This window comes from Loxodonta africana, chromosome 24, assembly GCF_030014295.1.
Source record: "Loxodonta africana isolate mLoxAfr1 chromosome 24, mLoxAfr1.hap2, whole genome shotgun sequence".
Taxonomy (NCBI): domain Eukaryota; kingdom Metazoa; phylum Chordata; class Mammalia; order Proboscidea; family Elephantidae; genus Loxodonta; species Loxodonta africana.
The window spans coordinates 58135553-58149521 of NC_087365.1; positions in this window are offsets into that span (position 1 = coordinate 58135553).

A 13969-nucleotide genomic window follows, 5' to 3' on the forward strand; every position below is an offset into this window, starting at 1 on the left:
GCCAGACCCCAGCCAGCCTCCCTCCATTTCATTCCGTCTGCCAACCCCATTTAGGAAAGGACTCTCAAATGGCTCCCCCTACCCCTGCCTGAGTCAGGCTCTGGGCCGCCTCCTCTCCTCCCAAACGAGGGTCTGAAGCTGGGAGGGGCTTCTGGGATTGAGTGTGACGGCCTGGCTATGCACAGGTGACGGCCCCCAGCTCACCAGTCTGCACAGATGAGGGCCCCGAGCAAAACCTGGATGCACGTAGGTGAGGGCCTGACCTCTACCTGGATGACACAGGTGAGGGCCCGAGCTCAGCCTGGCCGTGCACAGGTGAGGGCCTGAGCTCATCCTGGATGTGCACAAGTGAGGGCCCTGAGCTCGGCCTGGCTGCACACAGGTGAGAGGCTCTAACACAGCTCTGCCTGGTAGTGCACAGGTGAGAACCCTGAGCTCAGTTCTGCCTGGCCATGCACAGGTGAGGGCCCTGAGCTCAGCTCTGCCTGGTCACGCACAGGTGAGGGCCCAGGCTTGGCCTGGCCATTCACAGGTGAGGGCCCCAAGCTCATCCTGGGTGTGCACAGGTGAGGTCCCCAAGCTCTGCCAGGCCATGCACGGGTGAGGGCCCTGAGCTCTGCCTGGCCATGCACAGGTGAGGGCCCTAAGCTCTGCCTGGCCATGCACAGGTGAGGGCCCTGAGCTCAGCTCTGCCTGGTCACGCACAGGTGAGGGCCCCAAGCTCATCCTGGGTGTGCACAGGTGAGGTCCCCGAGCTCTGCCAGGCCATGCACGGGTGAGGGCCCTGAGCTCTGCCTGGCCATGCACAGGTGAGGGCCCTAAGCTCTGCCTGGCCATGCACAGGTGAGGGCCCTGAGCTCAGCTCTGCCTGGTCACGCACAGGTGAGGGCCCAAGCTTGGCCTGGCCATTCACAGGTGAGGGCCCCAAGCTCATCCTGGGTGTGCACAGGTGAGGGCCCCGAGCTCTGCCAGGCCATGCACAGGTGAGGGCCCCGAGCTCTGCCTGGTCATGCACAAGTGAGAGCCCGGAGCCGGGAGAGTAGGTACCTGGCCTGGGCACTCTGATGCCAGCTCTGCAGGTCTCCAGGTGGAGACTGGGTGCTTTCCAGGCTCACGCAGCCCCTGCAGCTCCCTGGGTGGGGAGGGAGGGGGTGCTCGTCTCCCCAGCAGAGCCTGGGTGTGTTTCTTCAGGGCTACCACACACACACCTCTGGACACAGTCATGGTGATATTGGGGCGGGGGGGGGGAGCAGCTGGAGACCAGTTCCCATTACCAGGAGTCCCACTAGGATCCAGGGACAGCCCCCCAACCTGGGCCCCAGGTGAAACAGGCGAGGCAGGCCCCACAGTGCCTGGGACAGTGCAGGTGTACCTCTGTCCCTGCACTACCCCTCCTGTCCTCTGTCCCAGGGGGCTGTCCGGGGAGGCTTGGCAGCCTGGGGAGGCTCAGCTGCCCTTCTGCTAGAACTTCTGGGAGGGGCACAGCTGCTGATACTGCAGGAACATGTCCAGGGATGCGCCCTGTGCCCCACAACCGCCTCACCCCGGCCCAGCAGTCCCCAGAAATCAAGAGAACTCTGCCTGAGCTTCGCCCCAAGCAAATATTTATTAACTGCCTGCTGTGTGCACGGCTTGGAAGGGCAAGAGCCAGCCCTGAGACCCCTGCACTGGGCCCCCCCTGTCCAGGAAACTCCTGCCTGGCACCTTACTAATGTGGTAGCAGTCACCAGGCCGCGATCCTGTGACCCCACCACCTGCAGCAGCAGCCAGGGCATCAGGAACTTGCGCAGGTCATCAGGCGCCTTAACAGCTTTGGGCTTGGTAGCTCTCGCCAGTGTCCCTCTGAGACTCTGGGCAGCCAAGGTCAGTGATGTGGTCTGGCTCCTTCTGAGGCAGCTGGCACTGTCCCCTCCCCCTGCCAGGGGGTCATGTCCCGTGGGTGCAGGAGGCAGGGTCAAGGAGCAGGGAGGAACTGAATGTCCCTTGTGTGGGCACAAAGGCAGCCTCAGGGCACGGACCAGCTGGGGACCAGCCGTGGCTCCCGCCCAGCCTAGTTGCCAGTAGCTGGGGGTGAAGGGTGAGCCAAAGGCCCAGTTTCCACCAGGGCCAAAGGGCTTTAGGATGCGGTGGCTGCTTCCCCCGCGGCGCTGGAGCCCTGGCAACAGGGTCAGGGGGTGGCTGGTGGCAGGGGGCAGGTGGGTGGGTGCCGGTCTGCTTGATTTTGGTCTCTGGTGAGTACAGGAATTGCTGAATAGCTGCTGCTCCAGATCTGGCGCACCCAGCTGGAGCACCTGAAAGAGGCCCACGCAGAGAGCCAGCCCGTGGTCTATGGCGGGCAGCTCGATGTACACGATGGAGCATGAGGTGCCGTGGGAGTGTACCCTGATGACCTTGACCACTACCATCACCACTGACACGTCCAGCCCCACAATGCTGGGGAGGGCAGGGGACGGTGGCATCAAGGCCCCTCCAGCCACCCATTCCCAGAGTAGCCCTGGTGGGGCAAGGAGAGGGGGCTGTGTCTTGCTGCCCACCAGGCCTGGCCAGGGGCTTCGGCCAGCACCACCTCAGTTACCTCCTGGCAATCCCAGGACCCACCTGAGGCTAGAGGGCAGGTTGGCACCTACCTGGGCCCTGCAGGCAGGAATAGGGATGAGAGAAAGGTACACCCTTTTGGGGAAGAAGGGCAGACTTCTTGGTCTTCACTCTGGGAGCCAGTGGGCAGTCTCCTGGCTGACAGGGCTCAGCAAACAGTGGAGGGAGCCCTGGACTGGGACTGTCAGAGTGCCTCGGTGACAAACCCCACTCTTGGGCAGTTCTAGGAGCAGAGGTGCAATTGGGTCTGAAGGTGCCAAAGCCCAAGGGCACCAGGTGCCAGTCTCAGGGCCGGGGAGCTTACCCATATCCCATGAGGAACCCCAGGCTCTGGGGACTGACTTGGTAGTTGCAGACCAGGAGCTCCCGGTCCCGGCTGCAGCCCCCTGGGTCACCACCCCTGGAGCACCCACCACTCGGCCGCAGGGCCTCAGCTACTGCAGCCCAAGTGTGGCGTTGCAGAAGAAGTCCAGGCAGTCCACATCCTGCGACCCCTGGGAGTGGGCTGGGGGAAAGGGGGCCATCAGCAGCACCCCGGAAGAGGTACCTCCAACAAGATAATGCAGCTAAAGGGCCCTGGAAGAGTACCTGCCCTGAGACGCGGGTGATACCGTCCCCCAAAAAGCTCCTGATGGGGGTCGGGGCCTTGCTGAGTCCCACAGCTGACATAGGCTCCACTCTGCACCCCAACCCAGGCTCTCTTAGCCCCGTACCCCGATGCAGGCCCAGCCCTGCACCCCCATGCAGGCCTAGCCTCACACCCTCACACAGCTCTTAGCCCTGCGTGCAGGCCTAGCCCTCTGCACCCAGTGGCGCTTGGTGAAAGCTGGCTAGGCAGAAGCAGGTCCATATGCCTGTGTGGGGGGCTTGGGACAAGAAGGGGTGCCTCTAAGCCCTCTGTACCAGGCTAGCCCCTAAAGCCCAGGCCTGGCCTCCCCACTGCCGGCCTGGGGGTGCTCTCTTCCCTGACCCAGGGGTGAAGTCCAGCCAGCCCTATCTGGGGGCAGGGTGGGGAGCAGGGTTGCATCTGCGGGGCGGGGGCACCCAGAGAAGCCAGCACTCCCTCAGGGGACGACTGTCATTACCCACGTCCAGCTGAAGAGCCATTTTCACCTCAGTCCCTGCGGTGGTCCTCAGGGCTTTGGGGATCAGACCAGGGAGCATTCCAAAAACAAAAACCCAAATACTTAGGAGCTCAGAAGCCTTTGTTTACATTCCCTGTTAACACAGAACAGTCCAGCGGAAACCAGTGGGTCCTACTGGCTGTGTGAAGAGAAAAATGTCCTGGGCTCCTGCCCACCTCCCCCTTCTAAGCCAGTTTAGGAGGAGCCAGGGAAATCACTGCTAACTTCACATTACAGACCACTGCTTTAATGCCTGAAACTCGAATTTCTATGGCATCGCAGGTGTGCAGGCCTGAAGCCAGCCTCCTTGGCCAAAACATTTATTAAGCTCTCCCTGAATACACCCCCTGAAGAGCTGACCTCCTATGGGACTGTCTGGTGGCTCAGGAACCCAGCTGCCAGCAAAGCCAATTCCACCCCATGCCCGTGAGAGTGCCCAGAGTGGCCCTGTAGGGGTTGGGAGGGAGCCGTGCACCCATGCCCCATGAGGCCTGTGTGCCTGTAAGGATCCGCAGGCATCCGTAAACGATCATCTCTGCTGGAATATTGGTATTGACCACTAGAATGGCTAACAGTTCTAAGTGTTTGGCCACGTGCAGTGCTGGCATTTTTTTCCCATTTAGCAGATGCAAGGACAAGGTCACACAGCTAATATGGCCGTGTAGGGGAGGGGAGGGTAGGAGGGGTTCAAGCTGGGGAGCCCACGGGTACTTTCTGTGTCTTGTTCTGCGCCCTCTGCCCTTGGAGCCCCTCCCCACAGCCCGAGGCCTAGGGCCAGGCATTGGCAGACCACCGACCAGCCAGCATGTGTCAGTGGATGGAGAGGGAGGACCATAGAAGGGTGGGGGAGGGGATGGTGCCAGTTCCCAGGGCTTGTCACCTGCCAACCCAGGGATCTCAGCTCCAGGCCTCAGCATCCTCCTCTGTGAAATGGGTGGGTCTTGTGACCCTTCCATCCTGCCTCCTGTGACTGGGTGCAGGATGGTGCTATGTGCTGCTCCGGGATCGGCAGGACCTGGCTCCCATCCAGACCCTTTGGCCTCCACAGCCCAGAGCCTGGGCCTGCCAGTGACCCTCCTGCTCCACGGGAGGGGGCACTGATGGACTCATAGACGTGCCGCTGCACCAAGGCAGCACCTCCCCTTGTTCTACACTGAGTCCAGCCCGCAAGCAAGGAGGTCACCTACATGGGCTCCTTCCTGGTGTGGGTGACCATCTGCAGCAGCTGGCCCCGTTTCCCCATCTGGGTAGTACCCCCAGTGCTTGCCAGAAGCTTCCACATTCTTCACCAGAGGCACACTCCTGAGGGGAGGAGGAGTGAGGAACAGACCCTGAGACACAAACAGGATCAGGAGGTTGGGAGACCCAGACAACACAGTCGTGTTTCCTCCCCAGGGCTCTGGGTAAGAAACGGGCTATAAATAAACAGTCCCTGGATGCAGTTACAGTCAGAAGGGACAGTCCTGGGGTGGTGCAGCTGGCATGGGGCCTCAGGAGCCTCCGCAGGTCTCATCTGGGCTTCTGTATCCCCAGCAACTGGTGTGCGCCTATGCTTTTTCATTTAACAGTCACTGGGCACTGACTGTGCCGGGCATATGCTGGGGAGGCAAAGAGGAACACAGGTGACCCCGACCCCCACCGTGTCCACAGTCTAGTAGGGGAGACAGGCACTCATCAAATTAGCACACAAAGAAAGGTGGCACGGGCTGTGACAGCCACCAGGAATTAAGGTGCCCAGCGCAACGAGGACATTTTAAAGAGAGGTCTTCCCTCACCTGGGGAGGGGCCAGTGGGAAAAACCTTTCCTTGAGGAAGTGATATCTGAGCTGGGATCCCAAAGCGAGTATTATCCGGCGGGGGTGGGGGGGGGGGAGGAATCTTTTCAATTACATGGTGATGTTAAGATGTTAACATTAGGGGAAATTGGGTGAGGGGGTATATGGAAACTATTATCTTTTCCACTTTTGTGTAAATGTAAAATTATTCCAACACAGAAATCTTATTTCAAAAGTAATCACATCAGAATGTAGAACTGAGAAATAAAGTATCTGAAATAAAAATTTCACTGGATAGGTTCAATAGCAGAATGACTATGACAGGGGAAAAAGCTAGTAAACTTGTAGATCAAAATTATCCAATCCGAAGAACTGAGAGAAAAAAGGATGTCATCAAATGAGAGCCTCAAGGACTTGTGGAACAATATTGGACAGTCCAACACTCTTATCATCGCATTTCCTAAAGGAGAAGAGAAAGAGATCGATGCCGAAAAGCAAAACGCATTTGAAAGATAATGGCTGAACCTTCTAAAATTTGGTAAAGACATAAAATTACAGGTTTAAGAAGCTCAGAGAACCCCAAACAAGATAAACTCAAAGAAGACTAAACCCAGAAGCACCATAATCAAACTACTGGAAACCAAAGATAAAGAAATGGATTTTACACTTTTAAAGGATGAAGGAGGAGAAGGAGAGAGCGGGGGAGACAGAGACCATATGTGACCCACAAAGCCTAAAATTTTTTTTCTAGATCTTTACAGAAAAAGTTTGCTGACCTCTGATATAGATGGACTGAACATAAAAGGATGGGAAATGATATACCAAGCAAACACTAATCAAAACAAAGCACAAGAGGCCATATTAATATCAGACAAAGAAGACTTCTGAACAAAGAAAATACCCAGGTATAAACAGGGTCGTTACATAACAGTAGAAGAGTTAATTCACCAAGAACAATCCTAAATGTGTATCATCCTACTGACAGCCCCAAAATACACAAGACAAAAACCGGTAGAGCTGAAAGGAGAAATACATAAATCCACAATTATATCTGGAGGCTTCAACACTTCTTTCTCAGTAAGGAATGGAATGGGTACACAGAAAATCAGCAAAGATATACCAGACCTTAACAACACTATTGACTTGAGCTAGTTGACATTTACTGACCGTTTCAGACAACAGCGACAGAATATTTAGTCTTTTCAAGTGCACAAGGAACATTCACCAAAATAGACTATATCCTAACCCAATATCCTAGACCATAAAAAATTCACACATTTTAAAGAATTGAAATTATGCAATGTATGTTCTCTGACCATAATGAACATAAACTAGAAATCAATTCACAGAAAGATACTTGAAAAAATCTGCAAATATTTGGAAATTAAACAACACACTTCTAAATAACTTATGGATCAAGGAAATATATAATCAAAGATTACATTCTAAGAAACTAAAACAACAAAAAAAAGAGCGTATTAAACCTGAAAAAAGTGAGTGGAAGAAAAGAAATAATAAAGAGGAAATTTATGATTAAAAGCAGAAGAATAGAGAAAACAATGTCCATCGACATGTAGATTGATAAATAAGTTGTTGCACATCCAATGGACAACTACTTAGCAATAAAAGAAACCAACTATTGATATATTATTATGAATAAATCTCAAATACTTTGGTTGAGTAAAAGTCAGAAAAAACTGAGTATAATCTAGTATAGTCTATATGTTTCTATTCACAAAATATATTCTGGACAATTGAAATAACCTATAGTACCAGGAAACAGATCAGAGTTTGCCTGGGGCTAGGGTTGGGTGAAGGAGAGAAGGGTTACAAAGGAGCACAAAGAAATTATACATGAATATAACGAAAAAAAAACCAAACCTGTTGCTGTTGAGTCAATCCCGACTCATAGTGGCCCTATAGGACAGAGTAAAACTGCCCCTTGGGTTTCCAAGGCTGTAATATTTATGGAAGCTGACTGTCGCATCTTTCTTCTGCATAGTGGCTGGTGGCTTCCAACCACTGACCTTTCAGTTAGCAGCCAAATGCTTTAACCACTGTGTCACCAGGACTTATAGTGTGTGTGTGTGTACATATATATACACACACACATACATATATGTACACACATATATACTTATGTATACTTATACAAATATATATGTGTGTATATATATACATTCCCCATGTGTCTGTCAGTTTGTCGTACTGTGGGGGCTTGCATGTTGCTGTGATGCTGGAAGCTATGCAACCGGTATTCAGATACCAGCAGGGTCATTCATGGAGGCCAGGTTTCAGCTGAGCTTCCAGACTAAGACTAGGAAGAAGGACCTGGCAGTCTACTTCTGAAAAGCATTAGCCAGTGAAAACCTTATGAAAAGCAACGGAACATTGCCTGATATAGTGCTGGAAGAGGAGCCCCCCAGTGTGGAAGGCACTCAAAAGATGACTGGGGAAGAGCTGCCTCCTCAAAGTGGAGTCAACCTTAATGACGTGGGTGGAGTAAAGCTTTCGGGACCTTCATTTGCTGATGTGGCATGACTCAAAATGAGAAGAAACAGCTGCAAACATCCATTAATAATTGGAACCCGTAATGTACGAAGTATGAATCTAGGAAAATTGGAAATCGTCAAAAATGAAATGGAACCCATAAACATCGATATCCTTGGCATTAGTGAGCTGAAATGGACTGGTATTGGCCATTTTGAATTGGACAATCATATAGTCTACTATGCTGGGAATGACAATTCGAAGAGGAATGGTATTGCATTCATCGTCAAAAAGAACGCTTCAAGACCTGTCCAGAAGTACAACACTATCAGTGATAAGATAATATCCATATGCCTACAAGGAAGAGGAAACCCTGGAGGCATAGTGGTTAAGTGTTACGGCTCCTAACCAAAGGGATGGCAGTTCAAACCCGCCAGGCGTTCCTTGGAAACTCTATGGGGCAGTTCTATTGTGCCCTACAGGGTCGCTATGAGTAGGAATCAACTCGATGGCACTGGGTTTGGTTTTTTTGGTTTTACAAGGAAGACGAGTTAATACGACTATTATTGAAATTTACACACCAACCACTAGGGCCAAAGATGAAGAAATAGATTTTTATCAGTTGCTGCAGTCTGAAATTGATCGAACATGCAATCAAGATGCATTGATAATTACTGAGAATTGGAATGTGAATGCTGGAAACAAAGAAAAAGGATCAGTGGTTGGAAAATATGGCCTTGGTGACAGAAAAAATGCCAGAGATTGAATGATAGAGTTTTGCAAGACCAACGACTTCTTCATTGCAAAAACCTTCTTTCACCAACTTAAATGGCGACTATTTTACTTTTATACACATGGACCTCGCCAGATGGAACACACAGAAATCAAATTGACTACATCTGTGGGAAGAGACGCTGGAAAAGCTCAATATCGTCAGTCAGAACAAGGCCAGGGGCCAACTGTGGAACAGACCATCAATTGCTCATATGCAAGTTCAAGCTGAAACTGAAGAAAATCGGAGCAAGTCCACTAGAGCCAAAATATGACCTTGAGTATATCCCACCTGAATTTAGAGACCATCTGAAGAATAGATTTGACGCATTGAACACTAGTGACTGAAGAAGAGACGAGTTGTGGAATGACATCAAGCACATCATACATGAAGAAAGCAAGAGGTCACAGCAAAGACAGGAAAGAAAGACCAAGATGGATGTCAGAGGAGACTCTGAAACTTGTTCTTCAGCATCGAGCAGCTAAAGCAAAAGGAAGAATTGATAAAGTAAAAGAACAGAGCAGGAGATTTCAAAGGGCGTCTCGAGAAGACAAAGTAGAGTATTATAATGACAGGTGCAAAAAGCTGGAGATGGAAAACCAAAAGGGAAGAACACGCTCAGTGTTTCTCAAGCTGAAAGAACTGAAGAAAAAATTCAAGCCTCGAGTGGCAATAGTGAAAGATTCTATGGGGAAAATACTAAATAACCCAGGAAGCATCAAAAGAAGATGGAAGGAATACACAGAGTCATTATACGAAAAAGAATTAGTCGATATTCAACCATTTCAAGAGGTGGCATATGATCAGGAACCGATGGTACTGAAGGAAGAAGTCCAAGCTGCTCTGAAGGCATTGGCAAAAAACCAGCCTCCAGGAATTGATGGAATATCAATTGAGATGTTTCAGCAAACAGATGCAGCACTGGAGGTGCTCTCTCGTCTATGCCAAGAAATATGGAAGACAGCTTCCTCGCCAACTGACTGGAAGAGATCCATATTTATGCCTATTCCCAAGAAAGGTGATCCAACCGAATGTGGAAATTATAGAACAATATCATTAATACCACACGCAAGCTAAATTTTGCTGAAGATCATTCAAAAACGGCTGTAGCAGTATATCAACAGGGAACTGCCAGAAATTCAGGCCAGTTTCAGAAGAGGACGTGGAACCAGGGATATCATTGCTGATGTCAGATGGGTCCTGGCTGAAAGCAGAGAATACCAGAGGGATGTTTACCTGTGTTTTATTGACTATGCAAAGCCATTTGACTGTGTGGATCATAACAAACTATGGATAACATTGCGAAGAATGGGAATTCCAGAACACTTAATTGTGCTCATGAGGAACATTTACATAGATCGAGAGGCAGTTGTTCGGACAGAACAAGGGGATACAGATTGGTTTAAAGTCAGGAAATGTGTGCGTCAGGGTTGTATTCTTTCACCATACCTATTCAATCTGTATGCTGAACAAATAATCCGAGAGGCTGGACTATATGAAGAAGAACGGGGCATGAGGATTGCAGGAAGACTCATTAACAGCCTGCAACATGCAGATGACACAACCTTGCTTGCTGAAAGTGAAGAGACCCTGAAGCACTTACTAATGAAGATCAAAGACCACAGCCTTCAGTATGGACTGAACCTCAACATAAAGAAAACAAAAATCCTCACAGCTGGACCAGTGAGCAACATCCTGATAAATGGAGAAAAGATTGAAGTTGTCAAGGATTTCATTTTACTTGGATCCACAATCAACAGCCATGGAAGCAGCAGTCAAGAAATCAAAAGACGCATTGCACTGGGTAAATCTGCTGCAAAGGACCTCTTCAAAGTGTTGAAGAGCAAAGATGTCACCCTGAAGACTAAGGTGCGCCTGACCCAAGCCATGGTATTTTCAATCTCATCATATGCATGTGAAAGGTGGACAGCGAATAAGGAAAACCGAAGAAGAGTTGACGCCTTTGAATTGTGGTGTTGGCAAAGAATATTGAATATACCATGGACTGCCAAAAGAATGAACAAACCTTCTTGGAAGAAGTGCGGCCAGAATGCTCCTTAGAGGCAAGGATAGCGAGACTGCATCTTACATACTTTGGACATGTTGTCAGGAGGGATCAGTCCCTGGAGATGGATATCATGCTTGGCAGAGTACAGGGTCAGCAGAAAAGAGGAAGACCCTCAACGAGGTGCATTGACACAGGGGCTGCAACAATGAGCTCAAGCATAACAACAATTGTAAGGATGGCGCAGGACCGGGCAGTGTTTCATTCTGTCGTGCATAGGGTCGCTGAGTCGGAACCGACTTGACGGCACCTAACAACTATACATATATAGTCATTGCGACCCTATGTACAACAGGGCAAAGTACTGCCCACTCTTGCACCATCCTCACAATCACTGCCATGCCTGAACCAATTGTTAAAGCCACTGTGTCAATCCATCTCATTGAGGGTCTTTCTCTTTTTCACTGACCTCTACTTTACCAAGCATGATGCCCTTCTCCATTTATCATGATGTTACTTATTGGTCCACTTGTGAGAATTTTTGTTTTCTTTATGTTGAGGTCTAATCCATACTGAAGGCTATGGTTTTCGATCTTCATCAGTAAGTGCTTCAAGTTCTCTTCACTTTCAGCAAGCAAGGTTTTGTCATCTGCATAGCTCAGGTTGTTAATGAGTATTCCTCCAATCCTGATGCACTGTTCTTCTTCATACAGTCCCACCTTTCAGATTATCTGCTGAACATACAGATTGAACAGGTATGGCGAAAGGATACAACCCCGATACACACCTTTCCTGACTTTAAACCATGCAGTATCCTTTTGTTCTGTTCGAACAACTGCCTCTTGGTCTATGTACAGATTCTTCATGAACACAGTTAAGTGTGCTGCAATTCCCATTCGTCCCAATGTTATCCATAATTCGTTATGATCCACACAGTCGAATGCCTTCGCATAGTCAATAAAGCACAGGTAAACATCTTTCTGGTATTCTCTGCTTTCAGCCAGGATCCATCTGACATCAGCAATGATATCCCTGGTTCCACATCCTCTTCTGAATCTGACCTGAATTTCTGGCAGTTCCCCCATCAATATACTGCTGCAGTAACTTTTGAATGATCTTCAGCAAAATTTTACTTGCATGTGATATTAATGACATTGTTTGATAATTTCCTCACTCGGGTGCATCACCTTTCTTTGGAATAGGCATAAATACGAATTTCTTCCAGTCAGTTGGCCAGGAAGCTGTCGTCCAAATCTCCTGTCATAGATGAGTGAGCACTTCTAGTGCTGCATTCATTTGTTGAAACATCTCAAATGGTATTCCTTCAGTTCCTGGAGCCTTGTTTTTCACCAATGTCTTCAGCGTAGCTTGGACTTCTTCCTTCAGTACCGTAGGTTCCTGATCGTATGCTGCCTCTTGAAATGGTTGAACATTGACCAATTCTTTTTGGTATAATGACTGTGTGTATTCTTTCCATCTTCTTTTGATGCTTCCTGCATCATTTAATATTTTCCCCATTGGAATCCTTCACTATTGCAAATTGAGGCTTGAATTTTTTCTTCAGTTCTTTCAGCTTGAGAAACACCGAGCATGCTCTTCCCATTTGGTTTGCTATCTCCAGCTCTTTGCACATATTATTTTGATACCTTACTTTGTCTTCTCGAGCCAGCCTTTGAAATCTTCTGTTCAGTTCTTCTATTTCGTCATTTCTTTCTTTTGCTTTAGCTACTCTCGAAGTTGAAGAGCAAGTTTCAGAGTCTCGTCTGACATCCATTTTGATCTTTTCTTTCTCCTCTCTTTTTAATGAACTCTTGCTTTCTTCATGGCTGATGTGCTTGATGTCATTCCGCAACTGCTCTGGTCTTTGGTCATCAGTTTTCAACGTGTCAAATCTATTCTTGAGATGGTCTCTAAGTTCAGGTGGGATATACTAAAGGTTGTACTTTGGCTCTCGTGGACTTGTTCTAATTTTCTTCAGTTTCAACTTGAACTTGCATATGAGCAATTGATGGTCTGTTCCACAGTCGGTCCCTGGCCTTGTTCTGACTGATGATATTGAGCTTTTCCATCGTCTCTTTTCACGGATGTAGTCGATATGATTCTTGTGTATTCCATCTGGCAAGGCCCACATGTATAGTCGCCACTTACGTTGGTGAAAAAAGGTATTTGCAATGAAGAAGTCATTGGTCTTGCATACCTTTGTGTATTTTCCAGGGTTTTTTTTTTTTTTTTTTCTGTTATTGATTTCTAGCTTCACTCCATTGTGGTCAGACAAAATGCTTTACATGAGTTAAATCTTTTTAATTTCATTGAGACTTGCTTTGTGTCCTAATGTGAGGTCTATCCTGGAGAATGATCCATGTGCACTGGAGTATAATGTATATTGTTCTATTGCTGGCTGGAGTGTTCTATACATGTCTGTTAATTCTAGTTGACTAATAGCATCATTCAAGTCCTCTGTTTCCTTGTTAATCTTCTTTCTAGATGTTCTGTCCAATATCGAAAGTGATGTAGTGAAGTCTCCAACTATTATTGTAGTGTTATCTACGTCTCCCTTCAATTCTATCAGTGTTTGCTTTATATATTTAGGTGCTCCAATGTTGGATGCATACATATTTATGATTATTAAATCTTACTGATGAATTGACCCTTTTATCTCTATGCAGTGTCCATACTTACCTCTTCTAACAGATTTTGTCTTACAGTCTACTATGTCTGATATTAAGATTGTCACCAGCTCTTTTTTGGTTATTATTTGCATGGAACATTTTTTTCCCATTCTTTCACTTTCAACCTATTTGTGTCCTTGGGTTTAAGGCATGTCTTTTGTAAACAGTATATAATTGCATCTTTTTTTTTTTTTAGTCCATTCTGCCACTCTCTCTTCTGATTGGAGCATTTAGTTCATTTACATTCACTGTAATTACCAATAAGAAGTGACTTACTTCTGCCATTTTATTATGTTTTATGTTTGTCTTAAACCTTCTTTGTCTTTTTCCTTTGTTACTGCTTGCTTTTAGGTTTTGTTGGTTTATTGTAGTGAGTCATTTTGGCTCCCTTTTCCTTTCCTTTTGGGTATGCTTTCTGGATATTTTCTTACTGGTTACCATGAATACTATACTTAACAGCTTGTATTTATAACATCCTAGGGTAAGTTGGTAGCAACTTAACTTTAGTAACATACAAACATTCCATACCTATACCACCC